The following is a 25,692-nucleotide window of genomic DNA, read 5'->3' on the forward strand; positions in this document are numbered from 1 at the left end:
ACATTAAATTGGAGACACAGCTTTTGTCTCCAATTAATAGGTCTTAAATCTGAAATTTGTCCCCAAAAGTAGTCTATGACAGACCCACACATACACACAGTATCACATATGGCTCATATGGACATATATTCTAGTATTCATCACGTCAACTTGAATGTCTGTCCAACAAGTGGTGCAGCACAAGTGTGTGTGTGTGTGTGTGTGTGTGTGTGTGTGTGTGTGTGTGTGTGTTTGTGTGTGTGTGTGTGTGTGCGTGTAAGACAGGAAGGGACAGACAGAGAGAGATAGAAAGAGAGAGAGAGAGAGAGAGAGAGAGACAGAGAGAGAGAGGGGGGGGAGAGAGTGAGAGATCATCCTGCACAGAATTCCTGCTGTGCTGCACCTCAGGTTCAACAATGTGGGTCAGAGACATGCACAATCACATTCTCACACTCTATAAGCACACACATATTCAGGGACAAGCCATTTCCAAAAAGAACGACAAGAAAAAACATGGATTTAAAAACTCACCTTAGATCTCTGTATGTTGATGAACAGTGTTGCTGTACAGTGGCCACTGCTTCCTCTGTCTCTAGGAGGATTTGCTCTTGCAGCAGACTCCCATTCTGTGGTTTTCGTTGTGGTCTCTCCTCTTTTCCCTTCTTGCCTCTTTCAAAGCAAAACCACCTCTCACTTCCACCGCTCCGCCACTGAGAAGCCTTCAGCACTGAGTGTGAATAGAGAGAGATAGAGAGCTTGCCCACTGCCAGGCACCCTGCCTCCAGCCAGCCTAGTCTATATCTGTCTGCACTCTGCCGCTAGGTCGCTAAGCTAAATATGATGATCTTCAACAGCACTTCAAGGCTAATTAGTCAAGTGAAAGGATCCACAGGCTTGGTGAGGGAGGCTGCTGCTCAGCGCAGTTGCCGGTGGATACGAGGAGAGGAGGAGAGAGAGCGTGTGTGTGTGTATGTGTGTGTGTGTGTGTGTGTGTGTGTGTGTGCATCTGTATACTTGTGTGTAAGAGGAAGAGGAGAGGCAACGAGGAGGAGGAAAAAACAGAGTGGGAAGAGGGAATGAGAAAGTGAGAGCAGAAAGCAGCAAGCATGTGAGATGCTGAGCTAGAGACAGGGGGAGCAATAGAGAGAGAGAGAAAGAGAGAGAGAGAGAGAGAAAGAAAGAGGGAGGGTCTGTATGAGTGTCAGAGGCTGAGGCAACCCAGTGGCTAAAACGGTAGATACTGTGCACTTTAATACCCCATGAAACCACTTTGATACTGGCAGACACCATGGGCTTTGTGTTTGTGTGTGTTTCTATGGTATTGTGTGTGTGTGTGTGTGTGTGTGTGTGTGTGTGTGTTATGCGAAAATGGAAAGTCTAAGCAGTAAAAGAAAAAGCCATGAGCATTCATAAAGTATTGTGTTGGTATTGTTGTGTGCATCTGTGTCTGTGAGCAGTGTAGCTCTTTACTCATTATGAATGACAATGTGAGCTCAGGTGAGCAGGGGATCGCAATCCATCTCATCCCATCATACACTACACAGTGGGTTAATTTTGCATTGTCAAGAGGAAAAGTGGGACGCATCCTGCGTATGGCTCTATGTGGGTCAGAGGCCCACAAGTGCAAGCTCACCTGCAGCTTTTGGCTATTTTTGTGTGTGTATGCACTTGACTATACCTGCATAACAGCATGTATGTGTCCTCTGCTTCTTTCAAGGCTAAAACAGAGACAGAGTGTGTGTTTCTGTGCATGTGCTTACATGTGTGTGTTGATACATGTTCAAGCCTGCTGTACTGGCACTGGTGGACTGCTGGACACTAGGAAATTCCCTTAAGCCATTGTCATACAGATTGGTAGAGTTCTTTGCCTTCAATATTAGATTGTGTGAAATGTATTCAGATCTAAAGGCAGGAGGATAGCTTGACATTTTGGTTTATTTGCTAATTTTCACTGAGAGTTAATTGAGAAGATTGATACAGTGAGTAGGCCCTGGACTATTTCTTGGTCAGACACATTAACTTGCCTGAGTTCCTCATGGTTACCTGGCAACCTCACGTGATAGCAAGAGTCAGTCAGAAAGTAGTGTTAACAAGATAACATGTTTAGAGGTTTTGGTAGGAGGATATTATTACCTAGCTAGCAAACATTAGTGGTGTTAAACTTTTCATCTTCTGACTTTAGCTTAAGAAAGTGAACATGGCTGGTGCACAGGTGGTCGAGTGGTTAGAGCGCATGCCATACATATATGCAGCCGACCCCGGTTCGAATCCCAATTGGAGGTCCTTTGTTGCATGTCACACCCCCTCTCTCTCCCATGTTTCCTGTTGGTCTATTGATGAATAAAGGTGTCTATGCCAAAAAAAAAGAAAGTGAATATGGATATTTTTCAAAAGGTCAAACTAATCTTTTAACATTTTAGGAAAGTAAATATTATCTCCTCTTATATTTAGCCATATGTATTACAAATTAACAACTGTCTTGAAATCTCTTTGAAATCCAGTTTGAATGGAACAATTATGGTTAAGTGTGCAGTCAGAGTATGGCATTAAAAGGAATTAAATCTCAGGGGAATATAAAAGTAAGGCATACCTATTACCAGTACAAATTTCCAAATATACGCAGATTTCTTACAGAAGACTTTTCAGACAAATGTGTAAAGAAACAGCATCATAAATTCTGCCAACCCTCTTTCTGCACTCAAACAAATCACTCACAGCTGGAGAGGGACTGTGGACTACTCACAGTGAAGTGTATTTTTTTCTTTTCTTCCTGAGAATGAGGGATCAAATCACGTGGTGTCACAGATATCATAGTTCCCATGGTAACTCACTGCATTCATAGAGTATAATGACAAGCCAGGAAAAGCGCATACACAGAAATTTTAATTTGAAAAACATTTAAATGTGCCCATTAAATGTAGATGAAACAAATGGCACTTAAAAATGGCCTTGCCCATGAACAATTGAATTCCCATACCTACAGTACATGATCTCCCTCTCACAAGCTGCCACAAAAGCACACCTAATGCAACCAGCCTGACTAAATGCCGTCTGCAGGGACTAAACATTTAGTGTGCAGAAGTTGAGGATGTAAACGAAAATATGTTCACGCACATTCTGATAAAATGTCAAAACTCACATAAGAACAAACAAACAAGTTAAGTTACTCCTTTTTAGGTACTCACACTACCATAGTTGTACTTCCACTTGAATAAACTCTAATAGTCCAAAACTGCTAACCCCTATTTTATGGTATCAATAATGTTGTGGCAAAAGCAACACTGTTAAAACCGCATGAGAGGTAGACATTTTCCAAAGATGCAACACTTTTGTGTCATAACACCACCTGGTCCTTATAAGGATGTAGAAACAACTGCAGTATATTTTAGTGTCTACATTAATATCTGTCTTTTACAGCCTCCCAAAGGACATCTACTGTATATTATCTGCCCAGTCATTTTAACTCATACTCTGCAGGTATGCAGTTTTCAGTCTCTTTCATGATGGTTGAGGCCTTTAGATACACCTGTCTGGTCTTATAGAGTGATGTATGTGATACAATAACTCAAGTGGCATCATACATTACAGCGATGTAAAGAGTGAGAGGAGTTGTCTAAGTCAAGGACAAACGGGGAAGGTAAGACACCATAGGACTCTGTAAATAGAGCAAGTACACACGGGTGGACGTGTGTGGCCTACAAACAGTTATACACACACAAGTGCAACAGAAATGCCCATACATACACATGCACACTTGCAGCTCACCTGTCCTCTCTTGACCTTCTTCCAGCCCAGTATCCTGGAAATTACAGCAATGTGAGACAATTCCGCACCTCACAATTTCCACCCGGCACCCAGAGCAGGTAGCTCTATATGCAGCGAGGTGAAATGTAAGTGAGAGAAGGTCTGGTGGTGTATGGGTGGGCAGCACATCCGATTTTCATCCAGAACACCAGAGTTTGTTTCCCATCACAAACCTTCTTAATCACAACCTTTCCCTAACCTTATCCAAGATGCCTAACACTAACACTAAAGAAACCTTAAAGTGGCTATAATCAATATTTTTATATCAGTAATGGATCATGAGACTACTTGTATGTGAAAGAGGTCATATGAGACAAAACCACAGAGAATTATGACCTGACTCAGCAGTTCCCCTCACCTCTTTGGAGCTTTATAGTGTCTGATTTGTTTTACCAGCAACTTAGCAACTATGTAGTTCCCTACTGCTCCATCGTTTACAGCTGCAGTTGTTTTCAACAGAGAAGTTTGAAAAACCCACTGTATGTCACCTACCAATCACCAAACAACAGTGAACAGGTGCTCCATGTTTGCTGATACGTAAAAAAGGGAACTGCTTACTAACTAGTAAATCCTTTTGTTAACCAAACTAAACCATAACCTAACCTTAAAGTAATAATACTTGATATTTCACTTCTGGTTAATTTAGCAAAATACAAGTCCCAGAATACCAAACGACATGTTTATTGATAACTGAAGGCAGAAAAATGCTCTTTGAGCAGTTAATCTGTAGGAGACACAACAGAAGAAGACAAGTGATATATTCATACTGTAAATCATTGTAGCTATATGCCTGGAAACAGTTATTTTACCCTCCAGGTTACATCATAACGTGACACAGAGTATGTATATGTGCCCAAATTGTCCTCTGAATTTTGTCCAGTATGCCTACAGATTTCCTGTGAATCCCTTATGTATGACCATGGCATTTGAATCCAGGGTGGACATGGCAGACTCTGCCACTCACTATACAAACAACAGTATTATACGCTAGCTATAAATAGTTATCAGCTGTGTTTGATATGGTGAAAATCATAACGATTGTATCTTTAACAATTTAGTAAAATCAACCATTTCAAATACGCTGGCACATACAAAAAAAAGGGCATTGTTGTAGAATCAACTAATAGTGACATTCTTGTCTCAGGAGGGTTGCAGCTGTCCTTTACACATGTGCACAAACATACAAATTCAAGTCTGCATTCACATTAAGTGTTCTCACAGTCACTTATATGGCACCAGGGTGGCTGAGTGGTGAAACAGACAGTCCTTCAGCTAGTCAACACAAGCTTGTGGCTTTTTCTCAACAAGCATGTGCCCTGTTAATGGTTTCCCTGACATTCTTTGTTCACAATATCTCATTGAAAAATATACACAACCTAAGCGGAATCTGACAGAGATAACTCTATCTCTTAAAAAAATACCACATAGCACTTGACGCAATCTGCTTCAAAGTAGAAACACATTGGTCTCGCTCCCTCTTTACATGTGTATTGTATGCGCACAAATGCACAAGCAGAGCTCTTTCAGTACACTACAAAGGCAGATACAAGCGCATACACGGGCTAACAAAGAGCAGTATTTAGAAGGTGCTGGCACTTGTATGCATGAATACAGGTACAAAAGCACACGCACACAGTATTGTTAAGGAAAGGTTGCTATACTAACAAATCCTCCCACAAACACACGCACACATGCACAAAAGACAGTGAGAGATTGTTAAGGGAAAGCTGTGTGATATGAGCCTGCGTGCTTGGACTGTCTGGCTGTTCATGTGAAGACTCTCTTGTCTTGGGGAATCAGAAGTAGGCCGAGTCAGTGAATGTGCTCATTTCATACACTATCACTGTGGATCACAGCCAAGGACATTCTCGTTTCAAATTGCCATGCTAGGGAATTTCAGCTATAAAGAATTAATCAGATTTTTAGCAAAATGGGATTATAAAAAAGATACAGCGCAGGTCAGCTAAATTGTAATTTATGAGGCTAAAATTCTGTCCATCACTGAAGATGATGTTAAGATAGTTCTTCAGGGGTTCATACCCTAGATTTAGACAAATTAAAAAAGCAATTAATCGCAAGAAAATGAGCTTCAAGTATATTGTGGTATAAATGAAATATGAGTAAGTTATAATGAAATATACATAAAAATAACTTGGCCTAGTTTTATTTCATGGTGCTATACAGTAGTTGAATGGTGCCTGTGATCTGTCCTTGCTGTCACTCATGAATTAAAACCTAAGTATTATGTGACTTGAAGTAATATAGAACCCTTAAGGGAAATATCTTTTGTTTTTTGGGTCTGAATGGTATAAAATTGAGAGGCAGCTGGATTAGCGAGATCACAACATCATGCGAGAATCCAGAATCCCGCCAAGGGAAAACCATCTCAAGTCAATATCTAACAATTATTAAAACATTAAAACAAAAAGATACATCTCGAAGAGTAGGGTTACAAAGATGAAAATATCAGTTTTGAACAAGAGCAAAAGGGGACTTTTAAAAGTTTTAAATTCTTGAGAATATTTGGTGCTGAATAGCCTAAAGCCAGTATGGTTACAATTATATGCAAAATCTGCTCACAATAAACCCCTTTTGAATAAATATTGCAAATGATCTCTTTGTCTATAAAATAGATGAAGGTGTAATCAGATATCAGGTCATGCTGAATCACTGCATAATTTTAAACTACCAAGCATAAAAGGTCTTGACTGACAACATACCTGCCTGCAGTCTATCTAACTAAAGCCTTTTAACTCACAAAACAAAGTGTAATAATATGCAAATAAAACACTAAGAATGAAACAAAACCAAGCATGAGACATAACATAGCCTCTCAGAAAACCAGAGCTGGAACTTAAATCCTTCATCTTAGCAGTTCTAGGTGGATGTGTGTATTATTTATGGAAAAATATTTCAAAATACAAAAATACCCAACAAAACTAGTTTGTTAAGAACAATGAAACACTCATCCCCTAGTAAGCCCAAAAGGTCCTCATTTGCAGAGAATGGCAGAATCCAGCTTCACAACAGTTCATAGAAACTTTTCAAATGCTCATTCATGATATCAGTATTTTTCAACTCATATTTTCTTCAAAATATAGTACTCAGTGCAATGCTTTCAGACAGCTGTTTATATCTAACACTCACTATCAATGTCAGTTACTGTATAACTGGTGATAAAAAAACTAACAGACAGTAAACCAAGGCCGAGGTATTTGCTTCTCTCTAGCTGGTGAGCAAATTCAGAATAAAAACACCAGTGGTCTTGGCTTCAGCAGTTTTAGCATGTTAGCAGGACATCATAAACTAGTGTCATTCTGCTCCACTTCATGATCAAAAACTGCTTAATCCAGTTTAACTGTTACAACAAGCAAAATGTTACATTTACCTCCAAAAACCTTTAGTTTTTGCTTTCAGACTGTTGAAATTTTGATAGAGTATAATTTTTTTTAATAATCAAGAATCCACCTTTAAATATGTAAGAGAGAATTTCTCAAAGGCACAAACATTGAATATTAGCATAACACAATTAAGATATATTCATTTGAGACCCATATTTTCATTTTCCCATTAAAAAGGCAGATGTGGAATCATTTATCTGGGTTGAAAAGTGATAATACTTTTGAGGCACCCTTTCATACAGAGAAAAGTGTATAGAACATGTTATGGTTTAAAAGACATAATGCTAGGTATTGCATATTTAGTATAACATGCCCCTTTACCCCGAAGCATACAGTACAAATATTAGCTGTCACTGCACAGATACCACTCAGATCATATCTGATAACATGACCTGAACTGAGCCCTTGTTATTCAAACCACATACTGAGACTAGAGATGTGTTTTGTGGTTAAGTAGCTGCACCTAAACTTGCACTGATATGATTGCATTCAATACAATACTGAGATTAAGATTCAATTTACAATTTTATGCTTTGATGGCCATCATCATCTGATATAAGAGCAGGGGATTATACCATGTTGACTCTATACTATTTGATCTTCTGACCTTTTACAGCCTGACTCTAACCAGCCAAACAGAAAAGTGAATATTGGTTTAAACAGTTGTTCTATACCCTTTCGTTTTTCTCTGCTGCATTATTCTCAATATGCAGATAGCAGGTCATGCTGGTGGTTAAAGCAGAAAACAACCTGTTGCTTACTTGCTGTTGAGGAAAGCTGTTTTATCTGCTTAGTTCATTAAAGCATAACAGGAAACATGAAGCTGCTGTTGTGGGTGCTGGGCGGAGGGCTGGCCTCACTAATGACTGGAGTCAGGTAACCACCGGCGGCCAGACCCGACTCTTTTCCTCCTCGGAGACGGGTTTAGACACGAAGGGATGTGGTGAGCCCGGCTCTAAGGGAAGGTTTACTCCTCGTGTTTTATCGATATCGCGACCTCCTCTCTGAAAGCAACTTTATAGACGCGTAAAAGTTTGGCAAATCCAACGCTGTTCTCGTGGGCAGCGTCGCGTTTCGGAGTGTGAGTGCAGAGGCTACTCAGGTGTTCACCCACACAGGCAACTTCGTGTCGTTTTTCTACCTCTTCTCGCCGCATAATTCATTGAGCTGGAGGGAGGATTTATCTCCTTTTTACGCATTTTTCTGACGCGTGTCCATCGTATGTCCATTTTTTAATCAGGCTTACTTTCGTTTTCTTACTTCACATTGTTGGACTTAAAATACCAAGTGGCCAAGTTTGAACAGGTAAGTTTTGTTTAAAAAAACAACTTATTTTAATGAACTTTTTTCTTCTTCTTTTTTTTTTTTTTTTTTTTTTTTTTTTTACAAGTTTGGTGTACGTGGTCGGTTGACACCTTTTGAAACTTGTCCAGCTGGTGGAAGTGAGCCCAGCCAGAGCTGGACAGCCCCAGCAGCTGTTGACTTGTCTGACCTCTGTTAACTATTGCAAAAAGCTTATTGATTAAGCCTCTGAAATATAATTTGGCTGTTCAAAAGTCACATCTTCTGATATGCTCTGACACTCTGACACTTCAATTTCTTTAATCCTGACCCAACCTCACTTTTCTGGCACATGTACTGCATGTCATTGTGAACAGTTGTGAGTTTACAGACACCACTGCATTGTAGTTATTGTAGTCTTATCTTAAATATGCTGCTATATGTGTACAGTAGTTTCTTGCACTTCTCTGTCTATAAAATACCAACTGTTGCTCCCTTCTGCAAAGTTTTGTTTGTCTGTGGTGAGTTTTATGAGTAATTAAATCCTCACCTCCAAGTCTGCAGGACATTTACAACAGTTTTATCATGCAGTAGTTAAGACAGTGGGGCAATCTTGTACACCTTTCTAACTGCTGTTGCAGCTGCATTTCACACCCAACACACCCAACACACACATACGCCCACACACACACTCTCACTGACAAAACACACATCAAGCAGCATTAACCACACATGTTTTTTCAGATTCTCATATACATGACTCACTTACCTACTTTATGGAAACATTCTGCCATATCATCACTTTTCAACCACAGCTATGTAACCTTGTGAATGTAAGCTTTATTTTAAAAAAAAAGAAAAAGAGCCCATTTCTGACTTACAACCCGTCAAACAGGCCCTGCTTAGCATGCAGCTGAGCATACTGATTTACAAGCAGGGATCCCAGCAGGAGCTCCTGACAACAGGGCTCCTCGTGTGTCAGCCTGAAGAGTGGAGGGCCTTGAAGCTATATCCAAGGGGTGTTAGTCACCTCTGGCTTTATTTGACTCTCAGAAAAGACTTACTTTCTCAAAGGTTTATTAACAAACATGCTTATGCGTGTGGTTTCAAAGAGAAGTTGCACAGAAGGGATCAATGTGCAGGACACATGAAAATATGTGACAGCAGCAAAAGAAGCAAGCTGATTACGGGCCGTCACTGCTGTTTTGTGACACAATAAATAGGAATCCTCAAGACACATGATGACAAGGCCTCCTGTTCTAAGAATGTTTCAGAAAACTTGGCAAAACTCATTTAATACTGTAAATTATACAGAGATCCCTAATTAATTTGATCAGCTTTGCAGGAACCTTGCAGGTTGTTATACAACAGCTTAATGTCCATATGTCACTGTCTTTTAAATTCTCTCTTAAAGTGGATTGAGATTCAGAATAAGAGGGGACTGAAACCAAGTTTTACTTTATCACACTGCTGCCTTGTTCTTATCTGTTCGCCTCTACTGAATGTTGTGTCGACTGTGGTTGCCTTTCATCTTTGCATGCTGAGAGTTACTGTTTGGTAATGATTACTCATTAAGCTCACAAATGTCTCCTGTTAAAAGCTAGATTGAAAATCTCTTAACTCCAAAATTTAAATATCCCACATTATGCTAGAAACACCTCATAGATATTATGTTAAAATTGAACCAGAGTTCTTGTTTGATGAGAATGTACTATTGGCAGTAGTATTTTAGTTGGCATTGTGACTATCAGAACAATGTTATCTTGAATCCATTGTAGCCCTGAAGTGGTTGAGGTCATGTCTGTCTAAGCAATAATCAAGTAAGATATTCAATGTGTAAGTAAATCCTCCTGGTGCACATGTAACAAAGCCAAATTCAAGGCAACAAAAAGTAGTGTCTTTGACTTATCTGCTGGCCTGTTTGTTGCTATTCAGCGGAAAAGTTTTATCTTTCTTGCATCCAAAATATAGCGTGGAACCCAAGTCAGTATACTAGTTACTTGCAAAGCAGTTTGGTTTTGATATGAATCTGCAGAAATCTACCCAAATGTGCAAAGAAGAAAAAGGAGAATAGGGGGGGATAGAGTGGGTGAGATAGCTGTTAAAGGCAGATAAAAGGGCTGGAGAAACTGTGTGGTCGTCAGCACCACCAATCAGCACGGTTTTATCTTTTCAAATCTTGTTGAAGGGAGAGAGTCAGACTCTGACAAGGCAGAGGGGGAGATTAAAAAACAGAAAGATAAAGGGGAGGAGACAAAGAAGAAGCTAGGAGTGATGAAATCCACCACTTCTTTGCTTGGCAAACTGGGTGATGGATGAATTTTCAGCAGGAGGGAAATTCCTCACTGCCACATCTCTTGCAGCTCTCCATGTCTTTCGGTCTCTCTGTCCTCAGTCTAACTGATATTGGAATTTCTCATCTCTCCCCATTACAAACTGAAGCATGGTCATCAGAAACCTAACTCCTCTGTGACTATTAGCACATTTTTATATTTGTATTAAAGCTGTTTTACATGGGTTGAACTATCTGTATAGTAAGTATATTCTGGTTAATGAAGCCCCCCTCCTCATGAGGTTACAATTTCACAGTTTCACAGATCTACCTCAAGCTCTCTCTTTATGTCACGCAGCCACTGTTCTGACTGTCTGTTTGCAGATTGCACAAAAAACACTCAGGGCTGTTATTATTATGGCTATGCAGGAGATTAGACTCAGCAGGCAGAGCATAAACAAAGTTGTTTCACCTGCAAACAACAAATCTCTGAGACCCCTGACATACAAATGTCTTTTCTTTACAGGTAAAGAGATGTGAGAAGTGAAGAGACAATGCTGTCACAGGAACAACTTTGTACAAATGCTGAGATAACACCAACAAACAATTTATTCAGTTGATATGTTGAGTGTTCATCATTTGGTCTAGAAAATATGAGAAAATTACCTTTACAATTTCCTAAAGCCCATTATGACACCATCATATTTTTTCAAAGAGCGACAGTCAAAGAAAGTGCTCCACTATAGTCATGATTTGATAAAAATATATTAACTCTGATTATTCTAAATGTGAGAATATTGTCAGGGTTCATGTCAGTGTAATGTGTTTGTTAATATTAATGTGTGTGTTTTAATCTTATGCCAAATGACTCCATCATGAGCTCATCTAACCTGCAGTGGGTTTCTGCATTATGTCATTCTGTTAGTCTCAGCATACCTGACATGCCAGCCACGCCCCAACGTTCAAGTGTGAACTATAGTCTCAATATCACAGACTCCCCCTTTTTTCTGTCCTCTTTCTCTTGCGTTATGTATAGGTGTAGAAAGTGGTGTTGATACAGTCACTTTGCTTGTGTGTCTGTGTGTGGTATTCTTTTCATTTGCAATAATCTGTTTACTCAAAGTCCTGTCTGACAGAGGAGGACCGAAAGAAAAACATTTACCATCTTCAGTATGTTGTACACACACTTTTGACACAACCAACAATGTATTAATCAAACAAGGCAAGACAAGGATTAGACAGTTAAGTAATGTGTTATGGTTATGAAGGTAATGGTTTGAGGAGATAACTATAACAAAGACCTAAGCAGTCTCTGGCAGGATCATATTTCAGCTTCCACACATTTTCTGACTTCTTTCTCACAAATTCCTTTTTAAAGTCTAATCTAATATTTGCAGTCCCCATTGAGGAAGCAGTTCCCTGTACCCTGTAGTCGAGTAGTGCTAGAACTGTATAGTGAGAAAGTGTCATTAGTGGCCCTTGCATAATATGAGTCAGTTTCTAACACTAAAGGAAACTGAGACTGAATAATCTTAATATTTTATATATAAATTGTATTGTATTCTATCTGCTATAAAAAACAGAAAAATAGGAGTTTAGTCTGGTTTTCTGATGGACATCCACATGTAACAATGGTTAGGTATTCATATACTATATATGTGCAAATGAAACCAAGAGGACAACATAAATGATGCAACCTCAAGACACCACACAAAAATAACACCACATGCATGTGGTTACTAGGTTACAGTGTCTGGTTAGACATGGTGCTCAGCATGCAGGTGACAGAAAACCCCCACAACTGTACAGTTACCTGAATGATGTCTGTTTACTGTGTGGGTAAGTGTGGGGATGTATTTTAAATGCTGGCAGAGCACATTCAAAATTGGATATGCATTAGCTTTATATGCACTGAATTGATTCAACATAACAAAACATTAATGAAAGAATCGGCCCACGTTTTGTGCTGCGTGGTGTCTTGGTGGAAGTGTTGTTAATGTAGCGGTGCTAGCAAGTTGCCTTATGTTGCACATCTTGTGTGATGTGTGATGGTTTTGTCTAGTCAGTTAAATGGTGAAAAATGTGCCCAACTCACAACTAATTTGGAAGAAGCTCACCTGTTGCCCAATGTTCATCCTGACTGAAATGCAAACCAGGTATACAGTATTGTATAAATATCCTTTTTGCTCTCAAAGAGGCTTGGAATTAGTTTCATTTTCCGCTTACAGACGTTCCTCTCATCTGACGTTCAGTGAAACAATATATTCCAGCTTTTGTTGTGCTGCTTCACTTGACAGCTTTATCAGCACAAGCTGCCATTCTCTCAAGTTCGACTGTCTAATTAATGAGTTTGTCAATCACACAGTATCCAGGGAGGAGCAGTAGTCCATATTTGGTAGCCTTCCCACACTGTGATGTGGCCTTGTTAGCCCTCTTTTGCTCTAGTTATGAGTACTGTAATGGCTTGAGTTCCTGTAATTAGTTTTTTATGGATACTGCTGTTCATGATGTATTGATTTTTAACAAAGGTGAATTAACCTTTTGTCCCGTGTAGTTTAAGAAGCGTGTGCCTCATGTCTGCTGTTATCTTGACATGTTTATTGTAATGTGTTTACACTCACTCTCTGGTTTTGTTTGATTTCCATTAATCAGCATTTGCAGCATTATAATCAAATCCAGTGTTCTCTAGCTGTAGATCAGCCTTACAGGATAAAAAAACATGTCTTCCATTCAGCCTTATAATGAGTTTGTAATCAGCGGTTGTGATGTTGTGGAGTCAGTGGTGAACAACTGATATTATTGATTGCCCAGGTCAAGTGAGTATATCTTGTCTCTCCTAGATGTGTTGATGACCTTAGCGTAAACTTGAAGAACATAATGTTGCCAAAGAGAGAGAGGGAGCATTCCTCTTTACCAGCCCATTGAACCTGGTTCAGCCATGGTGGTGGTGTGAAGTGCTGTTGTTATTGAAACCCCACAGTGTTTGATCCTTCATTGCCTTCATAAATGCATGATCAGGAAATAGCTCTGGACTGAATGATGAGTGTATTGACTCTAATTTCTTTATAGGTAGGCTGGAATTTCAGCTGGTTTGTCCACACTGATAATGATGAGGGAGGACTAAGGTTAAACATTAGATTGTCTGAGTAGATGTTCACAAGGTGACTGGACACTTTCTGTAGAATAGATTTGAACAACCTTTTGGCTTGACATTATAAGGTCTTTAGGGATAGAGAGTTTGTTACGGCATCTTAAAGGTTTTGTTTGCAATGTTGTGCTGTGTTGTCCTGATGGTAGTTGAATTCTCATACAGGGTGCAGTGGTCCTTGGAACCACCCAGGACTGTTAACCCTGATATTGATGACTTGTAAAGCAAGGGTGGGTTAAAAAATGTACATAGGTTTAATTATTTTTAACCTGATCATTTCAGCCTTTTTAAACCTCAGACACTTCAGCAACATTAAAGATTTACATGGAAGAGCAGATGTATGTAAGTTGTCCATTAGAAGAAGTTCTGTTTCTCCAAATGTTACAGTATAGTGTTCCATTATTTCAGGAATCATGTGTATTATAAATGAATTCTGCTTTGTAAATAATTTGTGAAATGTTGGATTAACTGTCAGACATGAATTTCCTGAGTTTTAAAGAACTTTTAGTCACGATGGAGCAGCACTGTCGATTAATTTGGAATGAAACAGGCCAGCATTAGCCTACTTAGCACTTGAGGTTTGTAAAAAATGTATTTAACTCAACAGAAAAACTGAAAGATGGAAACATACACCATTAAAAGATACAGTTTCTGTGTGTATATTACAATTGAAAAAGAGGTAAGGAGAGAAGTGATGAGAGGAGATGTAAGTGAGAGAGAAATGAAAGACAGTTAAGAGTAGAGGAGGACTGAAATAAAAACCCATTTTGACTATTTTCAGCCTTATCTCTAGCTATCTGAATTAGGGAAATAGTGTGAAAAACAACCTGCAGTTATTGTTGTTGATGATGATGTTGTCAGTGTCTCAAGAACAGTTTTTGTTTTTGCACAAGCGCTGTCATTTGATGTGTACAGTGATGTAGTTAAGGACAAGAAAGAAATATATAGGCTGTTTCAGCTTGGATTGCTAGTTCAGAAATAAAACTTATTTGTTCTCTTCGCTTCTTTCACAAACTAGCTACGTTTCCGACATGAATTTCCAAATGAAATATGAGTGCAGGCGATGTTATGGACGAGGGTACATTTTACATTGTTTTAGCTGACTCAGATGTTCAGCCGTATTTATTTGAGCCAGAGTGGGTTTGTTGGTCGGACATCAGAAGCTCTGTGAGTGGGAAACTCAATTGTCTCAGTCAGTATTGCACACACTGAGGAATTTATTGCTTCAGTTGACTGCATTTACCATCAATGCTGATTGGACATCCACATATAACGTGGCAAGATTTCCCTTTTCAATACCTTAATAAAAACTGACTATAAAGCAAGGGTTATGTCTCTTGAAATGGAACATGACTCTGTCGGAAATTGTTCAGTTCAATGTTTCAAAGTACTTCTGTGAGATATTAAACAGAAACAGCAGCAGTCATGATTCCTTTCATAGCCTTGAGCTTGTTGAGCAATATACCTTATTTAAGAAATAGACAAGAAATTGTTGGATGTTTTAAATTCTCATTTATGTTTGGAAATATGAAATCTGGGTTCGCTATCTTGGGGAGAGCCCCACTGACATTGAACTAATCACAGACCTGAGGTAAAATCATGGCACAGCTGAGATGTTGTCAGTTTACTGCTACAAATAGGAGGGCTCATGGTTCCTCAATCAATACTGCCCAGTTCCATCAGTGCTTCAAAGAATATTTATTACATTTATGTTTCACTTAACACATCATGCCATTTTGATGTGAATTCATCCTTCATTGCCTTCATAAATGCATGATTGGGAAATAGCTCTGGACTGAATGATGAGTGTATTGACTAGAATTTCTTTAAAAGTGGGCTGGAATTTCAGCTGGTTTGTCCACACTGATAATGATGAGGGAGGACTAAGGTTAAACATTAGATTGCCTGAGTAGATGTTCACTAGGTGACTGGACACTTTCTGTAGAATAGATTTGAACAACCTTTTGGCTTGTCATTGTAAGGGTCTTTAGGGATAGAGAGTTTGTTACGGCATCTTAAAGGTTTTATCTGCAATGTTGTGCTGTGTTGTCCTGATGGTAGTTGAATTCTCATACAGGGTGCAGTGTGTTGTGTGAGGTAATGTGTTCAATGGAGCTACGAGGCCCCGCGGCAGTAGCACACAGGCCTGCAGGCTTTTGATGCTATGACAATAGCGAAAATGAACCGAGACCGGATTACACCAGTCCTGCATTCCTCTCCAAACCTGTTTGACACACACATACTAATCCTGTGCACACAGACAGACAAATCACTGAAGCAAGCCAATACATGTCTTACACACGCTCCAAGTGCTAAGAGAACACTATAACCAACAAGAATAGTGGGGAGTCAGAAAAATCGTTAGTAGAAAATCCCAAAAGTGAAGTTATCATTTCCTTGTGTGTGTTTTTTTCTTATCTATCTGCATGATGAGTATCACTGAATGTGGCATTTTTTTTAGAAATTGATTAGTCTTTCAGCCAGACTCAATTTACACCTTTTGTTTCTTGTAATCCATTGCACTATGGGAACGCCACCTGTCAAAACCTGCTTTCTATTAACACAATTAAACCTCCTCAAGGGTATGTTGTAGTGCACAACATGGTGAGTGATTAAACCACATAGCAGCATGAACAAATAACCAGCAGCCAGTAATTTCAATGAAGATCCACACTGACAGCGTGTGTCAGTGAGCAGAGCCAGTTCAGGTTAAAAAAAGGTCACTTTGCCTTCATTTCAGCAATATTTTGAGGGTGCACTATGCCTCTGAAGTGCTGCTGTTGGTTGAAAATTGCACTTCAACGTCCATATTTTGTTGATGGAGGAAATTATGTAATAACCTTCCTGCTGCAGTGGCTCCACAGTCCCTCCTATCCTCACTAAAGGCATAAAGCATGTTAAGGGTTAGGACAGCATCACAATGTTTTGCTTGCTGTAATCATTCCTTCTCTTCACACTGACTGTTAGAAAGTCCCTTCCAATTGTGCTTTCAATATTAGTGATTCGGAAACAAAATTCACATCCCTAGTTTTTGTTTTTCTGTTTAGCTGCAGTGGAAGGATTGAAACAAACAAAAAAAACAACCCTAGAAAGAGTCACTTTGGGAGATATCGCCTTGATTTGAGTAATTTGGACGGCTGACGTTTCATATTAGCTTTAAATAGCTCTTAAATACACTTCTGCACAGGAGTGCTGTAGATTTTCTTCCCCCATCACTTATATTTAAAGTATATTATAAATGGTTCTTAATGGCCAGTATGAACAGGAGGAATGATTAAAAAAACATTTGGGCACCTGACTGTTTTAGGACAGACTTGAAAAACTGTGAACCTATCCTTAAAGATGACAGATTTTTACCAGTTTTAAGATGTACTTATTTTAAACTAAGGATGTGAGGTGCAGCTAAATTATTTAGAACAGTAGGAATCACTCTTTTAGATTGAGACAAGCAGATGCAAAAACACAAACTATGAATATCACCTTTTTTTCTTATTTTTTAAAGAAATTGCACTTACAAGGTTGTAACTGCATTGTAGCTTCACCACTGCAGTTAAAGTAACTCTCACACATTTGTTCTTGTGAAATCCTTGTGCATGTGTCTGCGTGTAAGATACTGACAAGACGGAGGCTGGCACATATTGTATGGTGTCTCTGTGTGAACTTGACATGTGTCATCAAGCTCGGTTTGAGGGAGAAAACATGACACAATGTTTATACTGTGTCACATCCTCACATGTCTTGTCAGGACTTGTCAGAACAGGTGTCTGTGATTCCCCCTTTGCGCATCACTCCCTCTACATGCTCTCTCATTCGCTTTAACCTCTCTGGTTCCTTGCAGGAGTTTCCATTTATATGATGTCTCTCTGTCTTATCTCTCTTTTGTTCATTACCTCCGTTCTTCCTTTACATTTTCTTATTTCTGAAGCTTTTTGCCTGCCGGCTTCTTCCGACTTATCATCTGTGACGCAGGTCATGCAGGCAGCTCACTCAATCTTGTGGCCGTCCATGTTCTTGTGCTTTGTTTGAACAAAGACTCTGAAAAGTGTTGACCTTTTACTTCTGTTTCAGTTTGTATTTTTTCTCTCCTCCTCTCTCTTATTTCATTGGAATTTTACACCATTACACAAACACTTGATGAATTCCACTCTTGTTTTATGAAATTGCTATGATTACAGCTACACTGTCTACATTGATTACACAGCATACCATTCATCACACTTACTGTTCAGTAAACTCCCAGACAAGCGGGTGTAATGATCATCAGTCAGGATATCTTTGCCCTGTCACGTTGTCTCTGTTTCCCATGAAACTTATAATCTTGAGAACAATACTCACAACACTCACACATACACACATATGTTGGACTTCAAGGTTAAAAAATGTTGTTTCCCCTCTTATCATGATGACTAATACGTGACTGTTTATGCACAATGTTTTTGGAGATAAAGCAGGAAGATAAGAGGGAGAGGAGAGATATTGGGAACCACACAGAGGGCAATAAGAAGCAGCATACAGCCTGTTACAGTTTTTATCTCGATGTCAACCAACTGTGGCTGACAATATAATGGCTGCACAAACTGTGTTCACAAACAGTGAAGAAATTGTCAGTGGGCCACAGTAAGACAAACCTAGTAGATAAAGGTAATTTATAATCTTTGTCTTTCAAACAAACTCTTTTAGGTTTGTTCAACCCATTTGGTTTGTTTAGGCTGGTGTGAATGCTGTCAATCCAGACCATTTAAAAAGGAGGTGTTGTTCATCTTAATCTGGATATGTTTTTGATGTGAAAACAAAGTGGAGCATTAAATATTACGTCCATTGATGCATGACAACATTTGAGAAAGTAATCTTTATGACCATGCTGTTTAATTATGTTACTTTAAATTATTATTTGGTTATCTTAGTAACACCATGTGAGTGCTGATCTCTCAGAAAGTGAAAAATAGTTACGATATAAGTTTCCACTTTGTCATTATTCATGACATTATGGCTTATTTTCACAATTGATTCATCTGCCAATTTCTTTCTTGATTAATTGGTAAGCTAATCGATTAGATTGGCTTTTATAACATCACAAAATCAAAGGTTTTGGTTTTTTTTAAAGACCATTGCGATTTCCTGGAGTGATCACATCACCATCAGATGTCTTCTTCTGATCTAACCAGCAGTCTACAACCAAAACATATTTGATATACTACAGTGCTAAGATAAGAAAAAGCAGCATGTTTGAGAGAGATTGTTTGGACTTTTTATTCAAAAATGGATGAATTGATTATCATAATTACATTTTAAATTAAATTAAAGTTCTGCCTATTGACTAATCATTGCAGCTGGCGTATTTGCATGATTGACTTGTACTGCTTTTAATCAGTGATTACGTTGTGAGATCTTTGCTACACCTGAGAAGGTAAATAAACACAAAAGCTGCTGTAACATGCTGCTCGACTTGATGTCAGCCACATGGAGCTATATGGGGTTGATGATGCAGGATGACAGTCGCAACAAACTGTCCAGTGAACCTGTCAATCTGTGTAACTTTATGTTTACACCTCTTGGTTAATCTGCAAAAAAGAGAGCTTCTAGAGCTCTGACAGTTGAAACTAGAAATGTTCATTTTACATAACTTTCTGGATAAGCCCAAACAGAAATCAGATGGAGCACTGTGGGTGTGTGTTTTGTGTGTACATAAGTGTTGCTTTACCGCACTTGGATACTGAGAGCAGAGCCAGGCGAAGGCTAAGGCCAGTCTATCTACTGCTACACAGAGACTCTATTGTGTGTGTGCGTGTGAGTGAGTGAATGTGTGTGTGTGGTACCTGACAGAACACCATTGATCCCCCTTGATACATTTTATGGCTGTACAACATAGAGACAAAAAGAGAATGAAGGAATTTGCTCCTTTTTGAGCAACACGGTTTAGTCACATTGTTAGTGCATTAAACTTGCTTTAGTTCTAACCACTGAACACTGAGACCTGTAGGAAGATTTCTTTTGATATTCCCTTACATTGATGCCTCTGATGCTCTCCGACGTGTGTGTTCCATTGTGATAATGTGTGCAAGCTTACTATCTCCAGAGTTAATATGCTGATAAATACGGGATTGGTGGGGTGATAGCGTCTTTGATGCTTTGAAGTACACATATTATTTCAGCCTGTGTGTTACTTCAGAGAGAAGGAAGCAGGCAGACTGTCACGCCTGTGAAGTGAAGAGGTGATAAATGACTTGGCGTAAACCTGTGATGTACGTTGTTGACTTTGATAATCCTCAGCATACTCCACAGTCAACTACACTGTGAGCACTGTGACGTTTGACGAGCATACATACCACTGTCCATATTTTACTGATCCGCACACACTCACACAGAGGTGGAATTCAGTGTTTTCATTTGCCCAATCTGGGATGTCAATCAAAGGTACTTGGCTGTGTGCTGCTGCTATTGCAGCAGCACCATCCAGGCCATACAAATTTCACCAATACCAGCCACCCACACACATGTACAGGACCGTGCACACGCATATACACACAAACACATACCCTCCCACTGTGTTTCAGATTTATTTCTATAGAGATCAGCTGGATATCGGCCTCCAATGATGCAATTTCTGCTGCAGAGTCTGTAAAGCAACTGAAAATCTATAGCTGATGAAAAAGTACTTTATAGCAATTCCCTCTGTCCTTCCTGCAAGCTAGAGAGCGATTTGATTCCTCTGTCTCTGATTGAAGTTCTTTCTAGAAAATGGTTTTACAGTTAGTTGGCTGACTGTTTAAGTCAGGTTCATCCTGAGCAATGGCCAGTGACGACAGGAGAGGATGCGTAAGTTCAGAGATCAGGGTCACTGCGATTACATGTTCTGTCTCTAATCGTCTGGAGGACAGCAGTGTTTGTGTTCTTCCTGTTCCCATACACACAGGTGGAAGGATATTTTCACTTTACAGTGGCCTTGGAATCCTATCTCTCTCTCTCCCACTATCTCTTTTTCAGAGGCCTCAAAATGTGAACATTGAAACTTGAAAACTTTTAGGGCTCTAATTTCATAGTTGTATAATGATCAGCACAATCTCAGTGGTTTGGTTTTTTCCTGTTCTTGATTTTGATTTTGTCTGTCTATGTGGTATTTTGATACCCAGCAGACACATGTGGACCGATGGGAGAGATGACGGGTGCAAACATGTAGGAGGTTCATTCAGATGAAGCAGCCCAAAGCCAGTTGTTGCTACTTTGATGGAAATTTAGTCTTAGAAGTTGCGCTGAGAATAAACATCTCCATCTGTTTATGGTGCTGAGTCACCCTGCTGGCAAGTAAGCACTTAAAGAAATTGCTCATATCAAAAGAATTCTTAAAATATATTAAATTGTCTTAATTCAACAACCTTCATTCAGCAGATGTGTAATTAAATCATCAAAAATAACTTCCCAGACAGCAGGATAAATGTATTGATAAATCTTCAGCCACCTATTTAAGATATTCACATAAGTCGCTTTTCTGCCTGTTTATGCAGAAGTTAGATAACTGGACTTCATTGATTCCGTGCATTGCAGTGCCAACATTGCTGTATCACATTTTACAATTGGTTGTGAAGTAGAGTAGAATTAGGACTGAAATGGCATTAGATTGAGTCCATGAATTATATACACTGCTTTCATTTTTTGTCAACTGTTGATAAACCAGCACCATCTATGATTTCTTAGAGAAATTGATTGATGTGTTGAGCTGTTGTTGTCATGCTTCACTGTGACTGTCACAGCTGTGCAACCAATTATATGAATGTATTTATAAATCACTATAACGTCCAGTCTATATTCCACTTTACCCAACCGTTTTTGTACTTTGCCTTGCAACACATAATGTTATACAGACCGCTAATAAGACCTACTGCTTTGTGCTTGTCGTTAGGATCCCACAAATCAAATAGGAGCCTTCATCCCAGTCTAAAAAGCTTTGCATTTTTCAAAACTGTACTTCTCTGGCCTTTTCTATTCCACTCATTCTTCATGAGTTGAAAATCCATCAATGTTGAATGGAAGCCGGATAATAAGACATGTGGAAGCAGCACCATAAATGAGCCTCTAGCAGATGAACTACACTTCAAAGCAGGAATTAGTCCAGTGTAGCATCACTAATACAGGTATTAGAAATTAATGAAACTACTAATGTACTGTAAGTACTCGTATGGGTTTTTGTGATTGAGGGCACAGAATCTGACCCAACTCTACGTCTGCTTCCTTCTCTCCCTCTTCTGTTTTTATCATAATCATCCCCACCTCCACCCCCCATATTTCTCCAAGAAATGGAGCAGAAGCTTCAAAGTGCAGAGAAGGATGGCCAGCAGCCCAACGGCAGTGTAATTGCATCATCACACAAAAACAAAATGTCACTGGGTGGCCTTTTAATGACTCCTTCCACCCCCTCCACCACCTGACCTGAAGTTATTTTTAGAGACTCTGTATGTTGTGTTCAATAGCCAGTATTTACAGAATCAGCCCTTTCAGAGTACTGCTGCTCTTTGATCCTTCTCTTTGCCCTCCCAACATTAAGCACATGTTAATTTGTTAGCAAATCAGTGTTGAAAATTTCAGTACAGATGTTACACAATAACTTTTCTACAGTCCTTCACCCTTTTAAATTTGATTATGTCTCTCCACCAGCGATGGCCATGGCCGCAGGCATTATGTTTTTTGGTTGTCCCTTCATCCATACCTCATTCCCTCTGTCTGTCCCATTCTTGTGAACGTGATATATCAGGAACACCTTCAGGGAATTTCTTCAAATTTGGCACAAATATTCACTTGGACTCAAGAATGAATGGATTAGATTTTGATGGTCAAAATCCAAAGGTCAAGGTCACTGTGTTCTCATGTCTGTCCCTCTCTAGTCAGTGCTATATCTCAGGAACACAAAGGAATTTCATTATATCTGGCACAAACATCCACTTGGATGTAAGGATGAACTGAATAGATTAGAATTTGTTGTTCAAAAACAAGGCCAAAATGGCCAGAAAAACATTTTTTCTGACTGGTTATTATTAAAGGATCAACAGGACAGGTTGTCACAATGGAAAACTTGTGCTTCACTTACTAATTAGATACTGAATTCTGCATGAATAAGGCAAGGCGTTTTTCAGAGAATATTTACATGAACAGAAATTTGTCAAATAGCTCTTCTGAAACTGAATAGCCTACTGAATTACACATGAATAGAACATAAAAATAAATAACCTGCCAGTGTGCCTACACACATGGAATGGTAGATTATGTTCGACAATGAAAGATGTGATATACACCTCGGCTGAAGTAACCTTCTCAATGAGACCATTTTTTCTGATGAAAGAACTGAGATATATTTGAGCCGCCGTCCCTGCACTTAGCCTCCCTCATATGTTGTGGTCCCTAAAACATAGGGCTATATGTAATACTTTGTTGAGTAACTTTCTCTTTTCTGTAAACCAAGGCCTATAGTTAAAATGTGGCAATAAAATATGTAGACTACTTGTACTATTGATCTAACCTGCTTATTACTATTATTTAACTTGTGTATATTTTGATATTCTAGTGCAACTTTAAGCAAGTCTTCTATTAGGCAGGTGTACACTTTTGTGTAGTCTGATGTAAAGTGGGTTTTGTAGTGTTTTTCTTTTTTTGGGGCACTCTGCCATGACGCTAGATACACTGAACTGATTGTCTCTTGGTCAAAATCAAAGACCATGTGCTGTTACTTCTCTGCTGCACTGCAGTTCAGTAAGCTACTTCCTGAATCAGTATTGTGAAACAGGCCTCAAATTCCTGAAACATGTGCTTTGCATAGACAGCTTATCTACATCTAAATTGTTGAAGCTATAGGCCACCACTGAAGTTACAGGTTGGCCTCCTGAGTGTCAGGAGGCATTGGAAATAAGTAAATGCTACCTGTTAGCAAACAGTGTTTGTGCTGATTGCCTCGCCCACAGTCTTTTCAGAGTTCTTTTTTTAAGGCCTCAGAAAATGAATTGCTAATACTTTGGGTTTTGTGGTATTTGACTCAGTTTGAAAATATAACAAAGGCTTTACTTAACATAGACTCTGACTTTGTTTTAGCTGAACACCAAAAACTGTTTGTTAAGAGTCTTTTAGTGATTTGATCAAAACAAATTCTGCAGCTTGTTGCCTTGTTTGAATAGTGCTGCTTAAGATTTTCATTCTGAAACACTATGGATTGTGCACTGCCTTTGTGTGTGTCAGAGAAAGCCACAAGCAGTGAGCTGTGAAACAAAATGATTCTGAAAGTTTTTCATTCCAGACACCCTACTGTTCTTACATCTGTTCCCACAGAGCTAATGTCACTACACTAGCACTCAGCATATAGACTTCATGGCACCCCACTAGGCAAATATACATTGTAACATAAACATGCACACATACACTGAAGGCAAATATACGTTCTCTTGAACTAGGGCAGGAGGAATGTTTGCAATGCAGTCATGCTGACTGAATGACTGAGAAGCAGCTGGACTTTGTAGAAACTTTCTGGGCCTTCCTAAACACACTATTAAGCTCTCGTAATTTACAGTTGGACAGCCAATTATGACTATTTTCAGGATTTTATCAATGAATTTAGAGCCAAAACTATTAGTTGATTGATCGATTCATCAATTGACAAACTGATAACTGTTCAAGCCAAAATGCCAAACAACTTATCCTGTTTGGACAAAAAGTTAATTTTAAAGGCTGCAGAATTGCATACAAAAGTCAATACAAAAATGTGAATAGGCACGAATTTACCCAAGGAGCATGAATGGACATAGATATACATCCATGTGAATAAAAAATGTTTCACTTTGAGGGGTAAGTCTGTGTGTATCCCAGAGCTTTCTCAATATACTTGTTTAAACATAAAGAGAGGATGGAAAAAAGGAGGGAAATAACAAAAGGTTTTAAAATCTCTGATGTGGCAGAAATTCACTTCATGTTCTGTCTTTGATTATTGGTCACACAAAAAAAGTTAATTGAAGTTTTGGACTCTACAGACAGTTTTTGTTGTTTTCTGATATTTTGTCTATTGATAAATCAGAAAGGAATCAGCAGGTAATTAGTTGATAATGGAACTAAGCCTCAGTTGCAGCCCTAAGTCAATTTATGATTCGGTCTATAAAATACCCGAAAATAGTGAAAACACACACAGCTGTTTTTTTTGTTTTTTTTATTTAGTCCAACCAATAATTCAAAGCTCAAAGGCATTCAGTTTACAATGTGACAAAAAGCAAATTTAGAAGCTAAAAAGCTATTATTTGACATTTTTGTTTCATAGAGAATTTAAAATTAAAACATTTATTGTGTTTTTTAAAGGATCTACTATTTGTTTCAGCAGTAAAAAGGTACTTTCTCTCTGCGTTAGAGTATCATTTCTCATCTGTCTACTTTTCTTTTTCACCTTTGACCTGAGCTGCTTCAGTCCTCTGTGTGACTAAGCGTGCGTGGGATATTAAGGAAGAGAGTGACTGTGAGATGTAAACCGGGAGAGACTCTGTGTGTGGGAGGTCATACCACTGAGGTCAGACTGCCTATGACTTGCTCAACTGGAAAGTGTTTGTGAAGGACACAAATCATTGCCTTGACAACCAAAAAAGCTGTCTGTTTTAATGGAATTGAGGCTTCAGTCGTTTTAGTCATCTGGCTTGGCATGTAACAGGTGTTGCAGGTGAACAAATGTGTAATTATGTACTGTAGCAGTCGAGCTGTGTGTCATGGCCATGTGCCACATTGGTGCTTTACTACTGCTGTTTGGTTCTGAGTTGTATTGGATATAGTGTGAAATAATAGAGGGTACAGTG

The 25,692-nt window shown here is 39.0% G+C and overlaps 2 protein-coding genes across 3 annotated transcripts in view; one reads left to right on the forward strand and one right to left on the reverse strand.

Annotated features, from left to right (window-relative positions):
* The window catches only part of LOC128368202 (phospholipid phosphatase-related protein type 5-like), a 49,385-nt gene extending 48,640 nt beyond the window's left edge, over window positions 1-745 (reverse strand). The window contains exon 1 of the mRNA XM_053328979.1: window positions 511-745. The gene's annotated coding sequence lies outside the window, so the exon portion shown is untranslated. The remainder of the gene's footprint in view (window positions 1-510) is intronic.
* A 7,245-nt stretch (window positions 746-7,990) lies between these two features.
* Window positions 7,991-25,692, forward strand: part of palm3 (paralemmin 3) — a 36,155-nt gene continuing 18,453 nt past the window's right edge. Inside the window, exon 1 of one of the 2 annotated variants that reach the window (XM_053330938.1) lies at window positions 7,991-8,498. The gene's annotated coding sequence lies outside the window, so the exon portion shown is untranslated. The remainder of the gene's footprint in view (window positions 8,499-25,692) is intronic. The other variant, XM_053330936.1, reaches the window with a different exon arrangement.

The sequence above is a fragment of the Scomber japonicus genome, chromosome 2, assembly GCF_027409825.1.
Source record: "Scomber japonicus isolate fScoJap1 chromosome 2, fScoJap1.pri, whole genome shotgun sequence".
NCBI lineage: Eukaryota > Metazoa > Chordata > Actinopteri > Scombriformes > Scombridae > Scomber > Scomber japonicus.